This window comes from Lycium ferocissimum, chromosome 2 (genome assembly GCF_029784015.1).
Source record: "Lycium ferocissimum isolate CSIRO_LF1 chromosome 2, AGI_CSIRO_Lferr_CH_V1, whole genome shotgun sequence".
NCBI lineage: Eukaryota > Viridiplantae > Streptophyta > Magnoliopsida > Solanales > Solanaceae > Lycium > Lycium ferocissimum.
Window position 1 is genome coordinate 40,748,167 of NC_081343.1, and position 19,357 is coordinate 40,767,523.

At 41.0% G+C, this 19,357-nt stretch overlaps 1 protein-coding gene across 1 annotated transcript in view; it reads left to right on the forward strand.

Annotated features, from left to right (window-relative positions):
* Positions 1 to 19,357, forward strand: part of LOC132037578 (uncharacterized) — a 47,490-nt gene that overhangs the window by 1,609 nt on the left and 26,524 nt on the right. The window lies entirely within an intron of this gene.

Sequence of the window (19,357 nt, forward strand, 5' to 3'; positions counted from 1 at the left end):
GCGGATAAGACATAGAATGAGTGGTGCTCGGTGGTCAGCCTCGGGTACCAGCCGCGGCCCTAGTCGGGTCGTGACACTGTTTATACATTGTTGGTACTTGATGAAACACTGTGATGAGCTAAGTTTGGTTTTTGATGAGAGTGACGTGAGAGTCCGATATCTGATGTTTGTCCTGGAATTGTGGATTGAGTGAGTGCGTGGACTCGTCTATCTGTTGGGCAAAGATCCTAGATGATTAGAACTTAGACTTTGCGAGTCATCTTAGGTTGTGCTACCGACACGTCTATGCTTCCTTCCGGAGTACATGTTGTTACACCCCGTAGTTTGGTACATTGAAACTCGTAGGAGTTGGCTGTTTTAAGTACGGGCATTGGAGTTATCTCTAAGGATACATGAGATTAGATGTGCTTATTTTATGTTTATGAGGGTTTAAGTCCATATAATAAGCTGCAGAAGGATTGGAGGGCAAGTAAATCAAGGAAATTAAGTTTGTTAGATTTTTGAGGATATAAGAGGGGTAATTTTTGCCCTACTTGAAGGAATATCTTATGGTATACGAAGAGTTTTGAAGTGAAATAAAAGCCTAAATTGAAGTTCGGGAAGTCTAGTTTCCAACGCAACAACCGTGTGTCGATCTGACATCGGAATAGAGAATTATGAGCATTTTAAGACAGGCTGCCAGAGCAGGGGTTAGCTCTGTGCAAACGCGCCTGTGAGTGGCGCGAGCGCGTAGAGGAGATAGGGGACAACTCAGCGCCAACGCACCCCAAGGTGGCGCGAACGCGCTGAGTAATATTTAGGTCGGCTAAGGCAGAATCTGGAACGTTATAAAAGGGGGCTCACCCCTCATTTTTTTCATTCAAATACCCCAAAACTCTCTCAAATCTTCTCAAAATTTCTCTCAACTCCCATACACCAAAGTTTAGCCCAAATCAAGTTTAATCTCCGGATTCAGGTTTGGACAGCATATATATAACTACGATCATAGTTTCGTTTTGCGTTGGAGGTGGCTTGGATCCAAAGTAGATATTGAAGATCTTCCTATTCTAGTGAAGGTAAGGTGTGAATTTCTGTTTATTAATGTTGATATAGGAATATTTATAAGAATAAGAGTTATAATTATTGTGTTGGTGTTGTTGGCTTATGGATTGAAGTCTGAAGGAAGTTTTGATAAAATTATACATATTTATCTTGTAGAATATTGAGGATGTTGTTGATATTGTTGGTATTGTTTGGGAGTTGTTTTGGTATTTGGATGAAGTGGATAATGTAGGAGAGATGCTGCCCAAATTTTGTAACCTAAATTAGTCTTCAATGAGTAGTGCTTATAAGTTGATGGAAATATAATGGAAGTATGATTAAAGATGTATTTCTTGATGTATAGGTTCGGGTGAAGGGCAGGCATCGGAGTAAGGGATTCCTTAAGTGGTGGCGTGACAGATAAGGTATGTAAGGTGTTTGTGTCTCTCTTTCTTTGGCACGAACCCAACTAGAATATGAACCTGAGCGTTCCATAATAAATTCACTCCATTCCTGTGCTACGTGTTTCAAATCTTAAAGCCTTAATTATTCGATTGATTCTTACCATACTATCATGCTTACAATCATCAAGTTATTTCCTTGGATTTGATACGAACTCCATAATTCCTTCGGAGTCTACGACCTTATGTCACTCCGAAAGACAGTTGTTACTTCATTGGCTTATTATGCATTGTATATATATATGTATGCACTAATTTACTACACCGAGCCGCGCCATAGTTGGCCGGGTACGACACCTATTGTACAACCACTGATCAGTTGGTATTACACACTGAGTCCTGAAAAGGCCGGGTACGTTACACACCGAGTCCCGGAAGGGCCGGGTACATTATACACCGAGTCCTGAAAAGGCCGGGTACATTACGATAATGATTCTGTTTATATATATGTACATACTTTCATATGATTTTAAACTCATGCATTGCATATTGTACGTTCTCATATGGCAAGTTACTTCTATTCTCTTTATATCCCCGTCTTACTTATGTTATTGATTCCAGCCTTACATGCTCAGCACTTTTATCCGTACTGCCGTCCCGTTGCACGGGACATGCGCATTTTGCGCTGCAGGTTCTGACAGGGTTATTTAGGAGTGACCACAGTACGATTTTCCAGCTTTAGCGGTGTTAGCAAGTGCCACTTTTCCGGACTTGCTGTCTTTTGGTATTTTTCTACTAGTGTAATATATGTTCACATGTGCACTCTTTGAGGCTCGTACTGGGGTATGTAAGTATTGTATATGGCCATGTTGGCATTGTTTTGGTCTGTGATGCTTTACTGTTAGCCTTGTTGGCTTTATGATACTCGTGATGTCGTAGCGACCTTGCCGGTTCGCATATGTACAGAGATGTTGGATTATCGGGCAAATCTATGTTGGGCCTTTTCTATGTGCAGGTGTTCTTTGAATTATGGTATATGATGTTCAAAGTAACTATTAAGTAAGGTGGTTTCCGACCTACGGGGCGGAGCCCGTCATACTCCTCGTCGGGGTGTGACAAATTGGTATCAGAGCAGTTTAGTCCTAGGGATTTCTATGAGCCGTGTCCAGTAGAGTCCTGGTTATCGGTATGTCGTGCACCATATCTACAGCCAGGAGGCTACAAGGAATTTAGGAAGATGCTTTTTTTCATGATCTAGATCGTGCGCCAGAGCCAAGTAAAGACGACATTATCTAATCTTTTCCTATTTAAATTTCAGCGAAGGCTCGGAGAAAGAAGAAGTCCAGCAAAGTACGGGGCGTGGCGGGGGAAGGCCCGAGCCAAATATCCCCATCTGAGTTAGGGCATGATGAGGCCTAGAGCGCTACCCCCTCGCATGCCACCTCTACTCCATTAGTTGCTGAAGAGTATAATAGAGCTCCGGCCCCTCAGCCTCCAGCTCCTCCCCCTGCTGTTTTCGATCAGGACTTGCGAAATACAGTCCAGCTATTGACTAGATTGGTGGCTACCCAGACTCAGCGGCGGCCGCACGGACGGAGCTGTTGGTTCCGCGTGCGTGACTTTCTTACTTTGGGCTCTCTGATTTTTGCGGGGACAAACCCGAAGGATGATCCTCAGAACTTTGTAGATCGAATAGGTCACGCCTTGAAGGTAATGCATGCTTCTGATACAGAATCAATGGAGCTCGCTTCTTATAAGACGTAGGGATGTGGCGCGAGATAGTATGAGTCACGCGAATCGAGAGGGCGAGGATGCACCTCCGTAGGTATGGTCCGAATTCACCAGGGCCTTTCTAGATCATTATCTGCCTGTTGAGGTTCGCCGAGCTAGGTCTGATGAGTTTTTATTGCTTCGCTAGAAAAATATGAGCGTCCCGGAGTATAGTTTGAAGTTCAACTCCGTGGCTAGATATGCTCCGAAGATGGTGGCTGACATGGAAGATACGGTACACCGTTTTGTGACTGGACTTGGGCCTCACGTGATTAAGGATTGTATGACAGCCTCACTACAGGGTGGCATGGATATTTCTAGCACCCAGGCATATGCTCAAAATTTAGAGGACCTTGAACGGCAGCAGTGGATCTAGCAAGACGTGAATAGAGGCCATTATAAGCGGGACAGATCTGCGGGATATTCAGGTGCTTATCAGGAAGGTGATAGGCCTTATTCTTATAGAAGATCAGCTCTTTCAACAGTTAGTGCCCCCTCTTGATTTTTGAGGCAGCGTTATGACCTACCCACTTTTTCTGGACCGAGATAGAGTTCGAGAGTGCCAGTTCCCTTTTATAGGGAGGAATCAAGCCAGGCAAGGCCCCCACTACCCCGTTGTGATCGAGGGGTCGTAGTGGCCACTTTGGCCGGTCCGCTGGGGTATGGGGGTGTTACTCCCGTGGGCACGGTCATGTTATGGGAAATCGTCCATCTACGCGATAGAGGAGGCCCGAGCACGGGGCGTTCAATCGCGAGGGCCTCATCTTCTCGTTCACCCTCCCCGGCAAGGTTCTTCAGTTCCGGTCGGTAGAGGCAGGGAAGAGGTCAGGTGTCACGTTCCCGTTGCATCAATACCGATTCGATCGTAGCCTGAATTGGAATAAATTCGGCAGCGGATCGCGAAATCTTTCGTCACACCCCAATACACCCGACCCTTACCTCGAGCGAACCCGCGTACTTTCGTAATACACCTCATCGCACCGAGCCCACAAACGCGTCAAAATGCGAAGGAAATTTTTTTCGGAAAACAAACATACTTTTCGTCTTTTTCAAATCAAATAAAATCAGAACTATAACAAATCAGAACACATGAAATTCATAACACAATGCATACTAATACATCGGCTTATATAGCCGTTTACAAACGGACATCTCATACACACGACACTCGTCCGCAAAGCCTCTAACATACTCCGAATACCATACACAAGATTCTCGACTCGGCAAAAGACTCCGAGGAAATGGAGCTCGCCAATCCAAATGAACATCTTCTGCTAACATCATCTGCTCATCTGTGGGTACCTGCGCGGCATGAAACGCAGCCCCCGAAGAAAGGGGGTCAGTACGGAATATGTACTGAGCATGCAAAGCAGAAAATGCAGAAAACGAAATAAAGTGTACCAAACGCGAGCATAATAGTCCAAATACCAACGTACCTCCATCTAGCATCCAAGTCATACATACACAAATCATACACACATACCGCGGCCAGGAACCCAGCGGCTAATATCATAATTATACACAACTACACATACATACATACCGTCGAAATATATAAATATACAAGCAAGAATCCGAGCGGTCATGTCACGTCCCGCGGTCAAGTATCCAATGGACGATATCACACATACACACATCCGCGGCCAAGTATCCAGCGGTCATGGCACAGCCCGCGGTCAAGTATCCAGCGGACAATATCACACATACCGGCCCGGGACTCGGCGAAAGAGGCAATAACAATACACACGAGCCGAATCATAAGTAGCCATACGTATATAATTTCTTTTATTACAAACTCAACAGAACAACCAAAGTAAACCATTTTTTTTTTAAAGCAAGTCAATAGTCAAGTCAGGTTTATCGGAATTAGTATACAATAGTCACAATCTTCTGAAATCATTGTTATGGGTCAAAATGTATTATTAACTCAATGAGGTAGTTAAAATAACTATTTTATAGTAATTGGAGCAATAGTCAAAAGTTTTCTTTTCAAAATCACACAAATATACCAAACAGGGCGACATTGGGAGATCTCGGGATGCATGGGCCCCACCTCAGGTCGAGCCGAGGCGGCGGACATAAATTACAAACATTAGGCTACCTAAAGCCAACCATAAAAGTTTCGGAGCGATCCAGACACGTTTACAACAGTTACAAAGATTTAAACATCCTTTTGATCAAATATAAGGATTATAATTCAATTGCGCTGAATGAATAGTATGCAAAATCAAACTCGGATTTCCAAGAGCGGAATTATCCCCGAGGTTCCGATCTTAGCCTAGTAGGGCTAGGACATGCCAAAAGGAAGAAAGGGCAAGCTTTACATACCTTGCACACACCTTATGCTCGCTAAACTCAAATCCCGTTTCTTCGAAATCTACAATTGGTCATAAGTACCAAATGTCATTTATAAGCCTTAAGAATGCACTTTCCAATCTTTGGAAATAATGCTTTTATAAGAAATTTCGGCAAAGCATCTCCCCTATACATACGACACCCCGAGAATTAAACTCGGCTAATAACAACAACAACCAAACCAACAAACATTATAACAATATCAATACTCAATCCCCAAATGCATTCTAACATTAATAATCCCTTTCTACATAAGTCAATATTCATTTATATTCAACTCAAGTTCATACATTCAAAACCATTCAAACCACATTCAATAATACTTTAAACAACTTACACAATAATTCAAACTCTCCAACAAAAGCATCATTCTATCCGAAGCTTCTCCAATCCGACCACACAACATGAACATATTCCTTCTTTCTAAATTCATAACTACACCACTAAGTCACACTTTAGCAACATTATTTTCACAAATTCAAGAAACCACATTAAGATTACATTATGCCTCGAATCAGCCCACACGGTTTCAATCTTCAACTTGGATCATTAAACTTCATTTTACACCATAAAATCCATAACAACGACAACCAAATTACTAGGTAACATTAGCTCATTTCTAGCATAACAAGCAGCCCTAGTCACGGCCAAACACCAACATACACAATCTCATGAATTTTATTCATTTTCTACACATTACAACTACACACAAACATGTTAAGTTCATCAACTCACCACCCTTACACAACACCACACATGCACACGGTCCAAACATACCCACACGGCCACAACTTTAACTTCCATATTTCCATGATTCTCATTCATTTCCATGCTCCACAACACATACAAATCATCTATAACATATGAAAAATAAGATTAAACCATACCTCTTTCAATTGACTCTTCAAGTTGGCTAGAGTTTGCTTTGAACTAATCCTTGTTCCTACTACTCCAACAACCCCTCCATGTTGTTAAGCATCTTCTAAGGAGTTGAAAGGCTTGAAGCAAATATTTTTCTTCAATTTTTCTCTTTGATTGGTTCGGCTAGAGGAGATAGCCGTATGGCTCTTCTCTTTTTCTTTCTCAAGTTTTCTTGAAGTTTCTTGTTTTGGAAGATGAAAGATATTGCTCCTTATCATCTTAATATACACACATGATATACATCCATGTGGCCATGGCCCACACCTTAGGTGGCCGGCCACATGGCAAATTTTGTGTCATGAAATCCCAACTTTTTAAAACTAATTTTTGACCCCAAATTTTCATAAGTTGTCTAGCCTTCCATAATCCAATGTTAATCCCAATCTCCATAATATCTCATGCCAATAAAATCATAACCATACGTGCTTTGAAATAAATCGTGGTTAAAATCTTTACTTCATATCCCGGAATCCTCTTGTCCTTAACTTTCCGCAACTAGTCCGGAATGTCCCGACGTACAAAAGTGCGGGGTGTAACATCCTTTCCCCCTTTAGAACATTCGTCCTCGAATGTTCAACTAATCGTATAGGGTCTTAGGAATCTCGATTTAAACTTTTCCTTTTTGTAATTCTCTTTACTCGACTTGTAACATGCTAGGCACATTTTCTCATGTCATCTCTTAATCTTTAACTCAAACCCTTCCATACTCATTCCATAGCTTGTTTTTCCGTTTTGCACTTACCTTCATATTCTAACTACATAAATCACATCATAGCTTTGGCCACTTTCCCACTGAGCTTTTCTTGTTTTCACAACAATCTTCATTGCATTCACATTGCCCCATTCGTACTCAATCTCATAGGGTAACACTTCTTAACCTCCGGCCCCTTTCTGAGTGACTTTATCCTCAATATTCCACAAGTTGTCTTATCCATACATTCATACGCATCACAATTCCTTCATCTGTACTCTTATCTTAATCTCACTGTTACCATTGGCACGACCTTTCAAGTCGTATTACAAACCCATATCTCATTCTCCTTTCTTTATTTCTAGAAAAATTTCGGCAGAGTTTCCTCTGCATTTCTCACTTTCTCAAAACCTGTGCACAGGAAATACCAACAAGGCCTCACAGGGCCAATATACATAGTTACACATCATATCATATCGCAGCCACACAGGGCTCCCAATATCATAAACTGTACAAAAAAATAACAAACATACCTCGTATGCCCAACTCAAACGGCACCTGTTACACTTTCTTGTTTACTTTCCCCCTTTAGTCTTCAGCTTATATCTCAATCATACTTCAATATCTTACCTGACACATATCTTTCATGCCTGTGCTTACCTGCATGCTTTGTACTTCCCAACATCATCAATCATGGCCTTCTATCGGTGTCATTCTTCAGCTGCAATCGCAAATCAGCGTAAGGAGTCCCATCTCCTATGACTTGACTCTATGGCACGATCTCAGAGATGAAAGAAGAGTAACCATCCTAAATGCCCCGTAGCCTCACTCGTTTATAAATGTGGCGCGCAACACACCATAAACAAGACTCTACTGGACACGACTTTGCAGACAACCCCTAGGACAGACCTGCTCTGATACCACTTTGTCACACCCCAATTTCCGATAGGGTGTGATGGGCACCCGACCCTTACCTAGGGCCGAGCGAACCCGCAGACTTTCGTAATACACCTCATCGTACTGGGCCCACAAATGCGTCAAAATGCAGAAGGAAATTTTTTCGGAAAACAAACATACTTTTCGTCTTTTTCAAATCAAATAAAATCTGTAACCATAACAAATCTGTAACACATGAAATTCATAACACAATGCATACTAATACATCGGCTTACATAGCCGTTTACAAACGGACATCTCATACACACGACACTGTCTGCAAAGCCTCTAACATACTCCGAATACCATACACGGATTCGACTCGGCGGACTCCGGAGGAAATGGAGCTCGCCAATCCGGCCCGGAACATCTTCTCGCTAACATCATCTGCTCATCCGTGGGTACCTGCGCGGCATGAAACGCAGCCCCCGAAGAAAGGGGGTCAGTACGGAATATGTACTGAGTATGCAAAGCAGAAAATACAGAAAACGAAATAAAGTGTACCAAACGCGAGCATAATAGTCCAAATACCAACGTACCTCCATCTGGCATCCAAGTCATACATACACAAATCATACACACATACCGCGGCCAGGAACCCAACTAATATCTAATATATAAGTATCATAATTATACACAACTACACATACATACATACCGCGGTCCAAATATATAATCCGGCATACATACATGTCATGAATCAAGGCCCGCGGTCAAGTATCCGGCGGACGATATCACACATACACATGCCGCGGCCAAGTATCCACGTCATGGCACAGCCCGCGGTCAAGTATCCGGCGGACAATATCACACATACCGGCCGGGACTCGGCGAAGAGGTAATAACAATACACACGAGCCGAATCATAAGTAGTCCATACGTATATAATTTCTTTTATTACAAACTCAACAGAACAACCAAAGTAAACCATTTTTTTTTTTTAAAGCAAGTCAATAGTCAAGTCAGGTTTATCGGAATTAGTATACAATAGTCACAATCTTCTGAAATCGTTGTTATGGGTCAAAATGTATTATCAAACTCAATGAGGTAGTTAAAATAACTATTTTATAGAAATTGGAGCAATAGCCAAAAGTTTTCTTTTCAAAATCACACAAATATACCAAACAGGGCGACAGTGGGAGATCTCGGGATGCGTGGGCCCCACCTCAGGTCGAGCCGAGGCGGCGGACATAAATTACAAACATTAGGCTACCTAAAGCCATCCATAAAAGTTTCGGAGCGATCCAGACACGTTTACAACAGTTACAAAGGTTTAAACATTCTTTTGATCCAATATAAGGGTTATAATTCAATTGCGCTGAATGAATAGTATGCAAAATCAAACTCGGATTTCCGAGAGCGGAATTATCCCCGAGGTTCCGATCTTAGCCTAGTAGGGCTAGGACATGCCAAAAGAAGGAAAGGGCAAGCTTTACATACCTTGCACACACCTTATGCTCGCTTAAACTCAAATCCCGTTTGCTTCAGAATCTACAATTGGTCATAAGTACCAAATGTCATTTATAAGCCTTAAGAATGCAAAGTTGGAAATAATGCTTGTCTGTAGAAATTTCGACAGCATCTCCCCTGTAAGTATACCATCCCCGAGAATCTAACTCGGCTAGATCAACAGCAACCAAACCAACAAACATTATAACAATATCAATACTCAATCCCCAAATGCATTCTAACATTAATAATCCCTTTCTACACAATTTCAACAATATTCATTTATATTCAACTCAAGTTCATACATTCAAAACCATTCAAACCACATTCAATAATACTTTAAACAACTTACACAATAATTCAAACTCTCCAACAAAAGCATCATTCTATCCGAAGCTTCTCCAATCCGACCACACAACATGAACACATTCCCTTCTTTCTAAATTCATAACTACACCACTAAGTCACACTTTAGCAACATTATTTTCACAAATTCAAGAAACCACATTAAGATTACATTATACCTCGAATCAGCCCACACGGTTTCAATCTTCAACTTGGATCATTGAACTTCATTTTACACCATAAAATCCATAACAACGACAACCAAATTACTAGGTAACATTAGCTCATTTCTAGCATAACAAGCAGCCCTAGTCACGGCCAAACACCAACATACACAATCTCATGAATTTTATTCATTTTCTACACATTACAACTACACACAAACATGTTAAGTTCATCAACTCACCACCCTTACACAACACCACACATGCACACGGTCCAAACATACCCACACGGCCACAACTTTAACTTCCATATTTCCATGATTCTCATTCATTTCCATGCTCCACAACACATACAAATCATCTATAACATATGAAAAATAAGATTAAACCATACCTCTTTCAATTGACTCTTCAAGTTGGCTAGAGTTTGCTTTGAACTAATCCTTGTTCCTACTACTCCAACAACCCCTCCATGTTGTTAAGCATCTTCTAAGGAGTTGAAAGGCTTGAAGCAAATATTTTTCTTCAATTTTTTCTCTTTGATTGGTTCGGCTAGAGGAGATAGCCGTATGGCTCTTCTCTTTTTCTTTCTCAAGTTTTCTTGAAGTTTCTTGTTTTGGAAGATGAAAGATATTGCTCCTTATCATCTTAATATACACACATGATATACATCCATGTGGCCATGGCCCACACCTTAGGTGGCCGGCCACATGGCAAATTTTGTGTCATGAAATCCCAACTTTTAAAAACTAATTTTTGACCCCAAATTTTTCATAAGTTGTCTAGCCTTCCATAATCCACTGTTAATCCCAATCTCCATAATATCTCATGCCAATAAAATCATAACCATACGTGCTTTGAAATAAATCGTGGTTAAAATCTTTGCGAGACGAATTCATGAAGTGCAAGGTTACGATATGTAGTCGTGAAACTTTTGTTGATGCAGTGGAGTTAGAAATGGTGGAATTTGAGGCTATCATGGGTATGGATTGGCTAGCCTTTTGCTATGCCAATTTGGAATGTTAGTCCAAAACTGTGAAATTTCAGTTTTCAAGTGAGCCGGTTCTCAAATGGAAGGGCAATACTCCAGCTCCAAAGGATAGGTTTATTTCCTACCTTAAGGCACGGAAAATGATTTTCAAAGGTTATATTTATCATTTGGTTCGAGTTAGGAGCACTGAAGCCGAATCGCCAACTTTATAATCCGTTCCTGTAGTTAATGAATTTCAGGATGTATTCCCCAATGAATTACCAGGTCTCCCTCCCGAAAGGGAAATTGAATTTGCTATCGACGTGTATCTGGACACTCAACCCATTTCTATTCCCCCTTATCATATGTCTCCTGCTGAGTTGCGGGAATTAAAGGTGCAATTCCAGGACTTGCTAGATAAGGGCTTCATTAGGCCCAAAGACGTCTCTAGCGGGGAGCACCGATGTATTGCAGGGCGCGAAGGATGGCCCCCTAAGAATGTGTATTGACTATCGGCAATTAAATAAGGTGACTATTAAAAACAAATATTTGTTGCCTAGAATTGATGATTTTTTTTTTACCAACTACAGGGCACTAAATGCTTCTCAAAGATTGACTTAAGGTCAGGGCATAATCAATTACCAGTGAAAGGGGAAGACATTCCAAAGACAGCTTTCCAAATGAGATATGGGCACTTTGAATTCTTAGTTATGTCTTTTGGATTGACCAATGCTCCTGTGGCATTTATGGCATTGATGAATACAGAATTCCGACCCTTCATGGATGTTTTTGTGTGTTCATTGATAATATCTTGGTATATTCTCGTTCAGAGATGGAACATGCGGATCACCTCCGAAAGGTGTTGCAAACATTGCGAGATCAAAGGCTGTATGCCAAATTTTCCAAATGTGAATTTTGGCTAACTTTGGTGGCTTTCCTAGGCCATATCGTGTCCGATAAAGGTATAAAAGTTGACGATCAGAAGATCGAGGCCGTTAAGAATTGGCCCCGACCAACGACCGCTTCGGAAGTCCAAAGTTTCTTGGGCCTTGCTGGGTATTATCGAAGATTTGTAGAAGGATTTTCTTCCATTGCAGCTCCCCTTACAAAATTAACTCATAAAGGGGCCAAGTTTCAATGGTCAGAAGCGTGCGAGCAGAGTTTCCAGAAATTGAAAGATAAGTTGACATCCACTCCGATTCTTAAGCATCCAGAGGGCACCGAGGGTTATACCGTATATTGTGATACGTCATGCACAGGTCTGTGATGTTTACTGATGCAAAATGGTAAGGTGATCGCTGATGCCTCTCGACAGTTACGGAAACATGAGCAAAATCATCCAACCCACGATCTGGAATTGGCCGTGGTGATCACGCTGTGAAGATATGGCGGCATTACTTATATGGAGTCCATGTTGATATCTACACAGACCATAAAAGCCTTCAATATATATTCAAGCAAAAAGAACTTAATTTGAGACAACGAAGGTGGCTCGAATTGCTAAAGGATTACGATGCAGAGATTCTGTATCACTCTAGTAAAGCTAATGTTATTGCTGATGCTCTAAGTCGCAAGTCAATGGGTAGCCTATTGTATATGCCAGTGAAAAAGTTGGAAATGACTAGAGAGCTTTATCGCTTGGCAAATTTGGGAGTTCGCCTACTTGATTCAAAAGACACTAGGATTACCTTACAGAATATATCCAAATTGACTCTTGCCTCGGATGTAAAGACTCAATAGGGTGAAGATCCAGTTTTAGCTAGCATTAAGGAAGTAGTGCAACAAAATCGGATTACAGCCTTTGAACTGGATTCAAATGGGATTCTCAACTATCGAGGTCTTTTGTGCGATCCAAATGTAACCGGGCTTCGAGACAGGATAATGTTAGAATTTCATTACTCCCGGTATTCTATTCATCCCGGATCCACCAAGATGTACCATTATCTCAAGGGCTTTTATTGGTGGGATGGTATGAAGAAAGATATTGCTAACTTCGTAGGTCAGTGCCCCGCTTGCCAAGAGGTAATGATCAAACATCAGAAGTCCAGTGGCTTATTACAAGAAATGGAGATCCCAGCGCGGAAGTGGGAAGTGATTAATATGAATTTTATCACGAGATTGCCCCGTTCTCGTCACAAATTTGATTCTATTTGGGTAATCGTTCGTAGGTTAAGTAAATCAGCATATTTTTTGCCAGTAAGAACTACCTATGCTGTTGAAGACTATGCTAAGCTGTATCTTAAGGAGATTGTGCGTCTTCATGGCATTCCGATGTCAATTATTTCGGACGGAAGCGCTCGATTTACGAAAAGTTAGAAAATCTTTTCGGAAAGCCTTGGGACTGCGAGCAAATCTTAGTATCGGCTTCATCCGCAACAAAGGCCGGGCTAAGCGAATTCTGCGTACTTTGGAAGATATGTTATGAACCCGTGTACTAGATTTCCAAGGGAGTTGGATGATCATTTTTTCTACGATAGAGGTTTGCTTATAACAATAGCGATCACGCCGCATCAAAATGGCTCCGTATAAGGCTTTATATGGCAGAAAGTGCATATCTCCTGCCGGATGGTTTGAAGTCGGAGAAGCAAACTTATTCGGGCCAGACTTTGTTTATCAAGCTATTAAAAAGGTAAAGCTTACTCCTAGGAACAGTTACGCACAACTCATAGTCATCAGAAATCTTATACAGATGTACGACGCCAAGAATTGGAGTTTTAGGCAGGTGATTGAGTGTTTTTGAAAATATCACCTATGAAGGGCGTGATGCGATTTGGTAAGAAAGGGAAGCTCAGTCCCCGATATGTCGTGACCATAAGATTATGCGAAAGCGAATGGGTAGCTTATAACCGGAAGCCGCCATCGAATCGCATACGGTTCATCCAGTTTTCCATGTGTCCATGCTGAGGAAATGTATTGGAGACCCTTCCAGAATCGTACGTGTGGATGATATACAAGTTACAGAAAATCTGTCATATACGGAAAAATGAATTGCTATACTCGATCGACAAGTCCGCAGGCTCAAAAACAAAGAGGTGGCTTCAGTAAAGGCTCTATGGAGGAGTAAAGATAGGGAAGAGATAAAGTGGGAAGCTGAAGCAGAAATGAGGTCTAAGTATCCCCATTTATTCCCTGCCACAGATGATACTATTCCGGAGGAATCCTTACAAAATTTTATTTTATCCGCAAATCACTTGCAAGGTAAAGGTCATATTTAGTCCCATGAGAATCAATGTGATGGGAAATATCATTTTAATTACTGCATGTTTATGTATCGTTGAGTACGGTAGACATATAAATTGGAAGTTGTGATCGTGGAAACAATTCTCCAATTAAAAAAGATACATTGCTAAAGTTAGTAAAAATTTGAAATGTACGATTATCCCTTAAGTATTCCAACATTCGGTGGCAATGTTTCTAAAGGAAGAGAGAAGATGTTACACCCGTAGTTTGGTGACGAAAAACTCATAGGGTTGGTCGTTTAAGTATGGACATTGGAGTTATCTCCAAGGATACATGAGATTAGATGTGCTTATTTTATGTTTATGAGGGTTTAAGTCCATATAATAAGCTGCGGAAGGATTGAAGGGCAAGTGAATCAAGCAAATTAAGTTTGTTGGATTTTGGAGGATATAGGAGGGGTAATTTTGGCCCTACCTGAGGAACGAATATCTTATGGTATACGAGGAGTTTTGAAGCAAAATTAAAGTCTAAATTGAATTTCGGGAAATTCTAGTTTCCAACGCAACAAACTGTGTGTCGATCCGACATTGGAATAGAGAATTATAAGCATTTTAAGACAGGCTGTCAAAGCAAGGGTTAGCTCGGTGCGAACATGCCTGTGGGTGGTGCGGACGCGCAGAGGAGACAGGGGACAACTCAGCGCGAACGCTCCCCAAGGTGGCGCGACTACACTGAGTAGTATTTAGGTCGGTTAAAGCAGAATCTGGAACGTTATAAAAAGGGGCTCAACCCTCATTTTTTCATTCAAATACCCCAAAACTCTCTCAAATCTTCTGAAAATTTCTCTCAACTCCCATACACCAAATTTTAGCCCAAATCAAGTTTAATCTGGATCGGGTTCGGACGTAAGATAGCCAGAGATCATAGTTTCGTTTTGCGTTGGAGGTGGCTTGGATCCAAAGTAGATATTAAAGATCTTTCTATTCTAGTGAAGGTAAGGTGTGAATTTCTCTTTATAAATGTTGATTTAGGAATATTTATGAGAATAAGAGTTATAATTATTGTGTTGGCGTTGTTGGCTTATGGATTGAAGTGCAAGGAAGTTTTGATGAAATCATACATATTTATCTTGTAGAATATTGAGGATGTTGTTGATGTTGTTGGTATTGTTTAGGAGTTGTTTTGGTCAATGAGTAGTGCTTATAAGTTGATGGAACTATGATGAAAGTATAATTACAGATGTATTTCTCGATGTATAGGTTCGGGTGACAAATTGTCACGACCCGAGGACATATCCGGCACCCAATAGACTTATTGTCATATTAGGACATATCCGGGTTAGACATTATTCGTGCGATAACATATAGAGACATCACACAAATGCGAAACGAATGCTACCCCTAGCGGTCGCCCGTGCAAACTCATCATATCAAAATCAAAGCTCACGGAATGCACATCGCCCAGACATACGCATACATACAAACATGTGGGCCATATAGGCCATAGTAACATGCGGGGCCGCTTAAGGGCGCAAAACAGACTCACATACGAACAAACCGGACCCATGACCCACAAATATGACTACAGGCCTCTACAAACAGAACAGAACATACGAACATATGACGGGACAGGGCCCCGCCGTACCCAAGCAGTCACAAATGTACAGAATATACATAGCAAAACATATATACCAAATGTGGGCTCCGGATCGAGGGGAGCACTCCAAAATAGCAGAATGGGAAGCCTAAACCGGGAGGATCACCCAACCGAGCGTACGTACTGCGGCATGAAACGCACGCGACCCCGAAGAAGGGGTCGGTACGAAAGAAGTGCGGTATGTAAAAAGCGGGAGGTACGGTAATCCAAACCATGGCCGGAGTCGAAGATACGAGAACAAATACGAAATAACGGATCAAACACCGCGCGGAATGCAAATGTACAGAATGCAAATAAAAATCATGCATAAGGCTCAGGAACGTGGTCACCCCCGAAGCTGGTGCCACAATACATCATACTCCAGAAGTTTTCAAATCTCCGTACATCTCCGAACACATCATAACATCACACACATCAAATCATCAGAACATATCAGATGCCATATCACATCATAACACCATAAACGGTAACCGGCCCTATGGCGAGGTCTCGGAAACCGTAACACATCATACTGCCGAATGTGTCATAAAGCGCACGATCACAAAATCGGCCCGGGTACCGGCGAACGGAATCATAACCATTGGCACGAGCAGTGCAGAAACCATATGGATATTAAAAGTAAATTCCAAGACTCGACACATAATTTCATATAACTTTACATTAGCCTCGAAAGGCTTAAAATGAGTATCGAGTTAATCAGAACTAATATATCAAAGTTACGGACATTTAGTTTATCAATTTTTCGAAAAACACGTCGTAGGTCGTTTTCGGAAAAACTTAGTGTCATTCACAGTAATGAACGTTCAAACAACATTATAGGACATTTCGAACGGACTTTAGAGTCATAGGCAAACTTTTCCTTTTGATATCATACGAAACTGAGTCAAACAAATCAAATAAGGGAAGTCTCGGGACTTACGGGCCCACCTCGGGTCAAGTCGAGGCGGCAGACATAAATTGCAAACATTGGGATCCATAAAGTCATTTGTGAGAGTTTCAAAGCGATTCGGATACATTTGCGGAAGTTATGGAGGTTTAAGCATTCTTTCAACCAAATGCAAGATTGTAGTTCAAATGCGCTGAATGAATAGTACTCAGAATCAGACTCGAATTTCCAAGAGCAGAATTATCCCCGAGGTTCCGATCTTAACCTAGTATGACTAGGACATGCCAAATGAAGAAAAGGTAGGCTTTACATACCTTAATTATGCTTTACGCTCGTCAATTTCGACTCCCGTTTCGTCAAAAATCTACAAATGGTCATTGTTACCAAATGTGAGTTTCCAGCTTTTATGAATTCAACTTAAATCCATACTTGTCTACCGAAATTTCGGCAGCATTCCCCCTATAAATTCCACATCCCCGAGAATCGTCTCGGCCCAAAATATCAACAACCACAACACAACAATACCAAGAATATCAATAATCGTCACAAAACACGCTATAAGATAAATAGTCTTCTTTTCTACATAAGGCAACAAATTCCATTCCAACTTCACAATATCCAACTAATATCATTATTCTCATATTCACTTGCTAACTCAAGGTTATTCAAACATATTTCGGACACATTTCTCATTATTCTTTACGATACACAAGTTTTCCATCAAACCCATAATTCATCCAAAACCCCTAATCTTCAACATGCATATTCATAACATTTTTCCATCTTCCAATTTCATAATTCATAATCATAATTCACATCTAAGATCTTACTTTCCTCATTATATAAAGACTATATAAAAATCACATAAATTTCTCATAACAACATACAACCAACTTCAACACCAACTTGACTCATCAAACCTCTCTTTTCATCACAAACATCACAACAACACAACTAACAACTAAATAAAATTTAATTCACTTCTCTTCCATTCTTCATGGCACACGGCCAAACACATCCTTCACACACACACACACGCCATGCACACACACCACACTTTCATAGTTCTCATCTAATTCTAATCATTATAACATATAAACTTGTTCCATAACTCAAAACATAAAATTCATACCTTTCCTTCAAATTTCAACTTGCCGCAAACGTAGCTCTTTCGCCAAACTAATTGTACCACGTCGAAGAGCGTCTTGAACTTGTTAAGAATTCACGAAGAACAAGATTTTTGGATCAAGATTGAAGGCTAGGAAATTTTCTCTTTTTTTTTTCTCTCTTCTTCCTTGGAGCCGAATGCTCCTTTCTTTTTTTTTTTTTTTTTCTTTTAATTTCTTGAAACTTCTATGGATTTTCATGCATGGTTATCCCCTTATATTAAGTGGTCATGTGACCACCACATGCATGGGCTTGGGCCAAGGCTTGGCCGGCCACCCCATTGATTTGGGCTCAAATTTTTCTCTTATTTTTCCTAGCCCAATTCATCACGGATCTTATTTTTAAAATCCCCGGAACTCATTTCCAAAATTCCAATTTCGCCCTTGGCCTTCCTCCATATTTCCACACCACTATTTTTCATGAACAACACACACATGGCTTAATCCCAATCAACATATGACATTATTCTTTACAAATCGAAATTATTTCGCATTTTCCAAATATGCTAAAATGCCGGATATAACATCCTCCCCCCCTTAAGAACATTCGTCCTCGAATGTTAAATTAGCCTTATAGGTCTCACAAACGTTTCCGGGGAGGTCCTCTCGCCAACTACATACTCGTATCTGATCGGAACACTTGTAAGGGCATGCGTTCTCTAACTCCTTTTTATCCTCGCCCGACGTTACTATATTCGGGTTATCCGGAATCCTTATTAGTCTAGCGGTTCGTACAATCTCAAATAAGATATATGGCGAAGAGAATCTTCATCGGAATCAGAAGATCAGAAATATGTCAGACAGAGTCACATCCGGAATCGGAAGCACAGAAGTATAGCATACGTTATATCAAGCAAATTCGTGATCAGAGGCAGACGCACAGGAGCATATCGGGCAAACCATAATCAGAGTCAGATATACTGAACTATATCGGATAGATCCGTAGTCAGAATCAATCGTATTGGAGTATGTCGAACAGATCCGTGATCAGAGTTAGACGTACGAGGATGTATCAAACAGATTTGTAATCAGAGTCGGACGTACAGAGGAGTATCAGACAGATTTGTAATTAGATTCAGAAGTACAGAGGTATAATAGACGGAGTCTTATCAAAATCAAAGGCGCAGAAGTATAACAAACAGAAGTTTGGTTAAAATCAGACCACTTCCATTAATGCTTCAGTGATTTATAAAAACTTCCCCTGCCGACGTTTCGGTTCGCCTACCCCAACCATACTTTCGTAGCTAGTCCTACCTCAACACATCATCTCACCTTACCTTACATCTTACCCCAATTCATTTATACTACCACAGATATGCATCTTTCATTTGTCACCTTAGCACACTTCCCAGGGGGGTCACCCATCCCAGAATTGCTCTGGCCCCAGCACGCTTAACCTCGAAACTTTAAGGAATTTTAGTGTCTTAATGCTGGGATAGTCACGTCC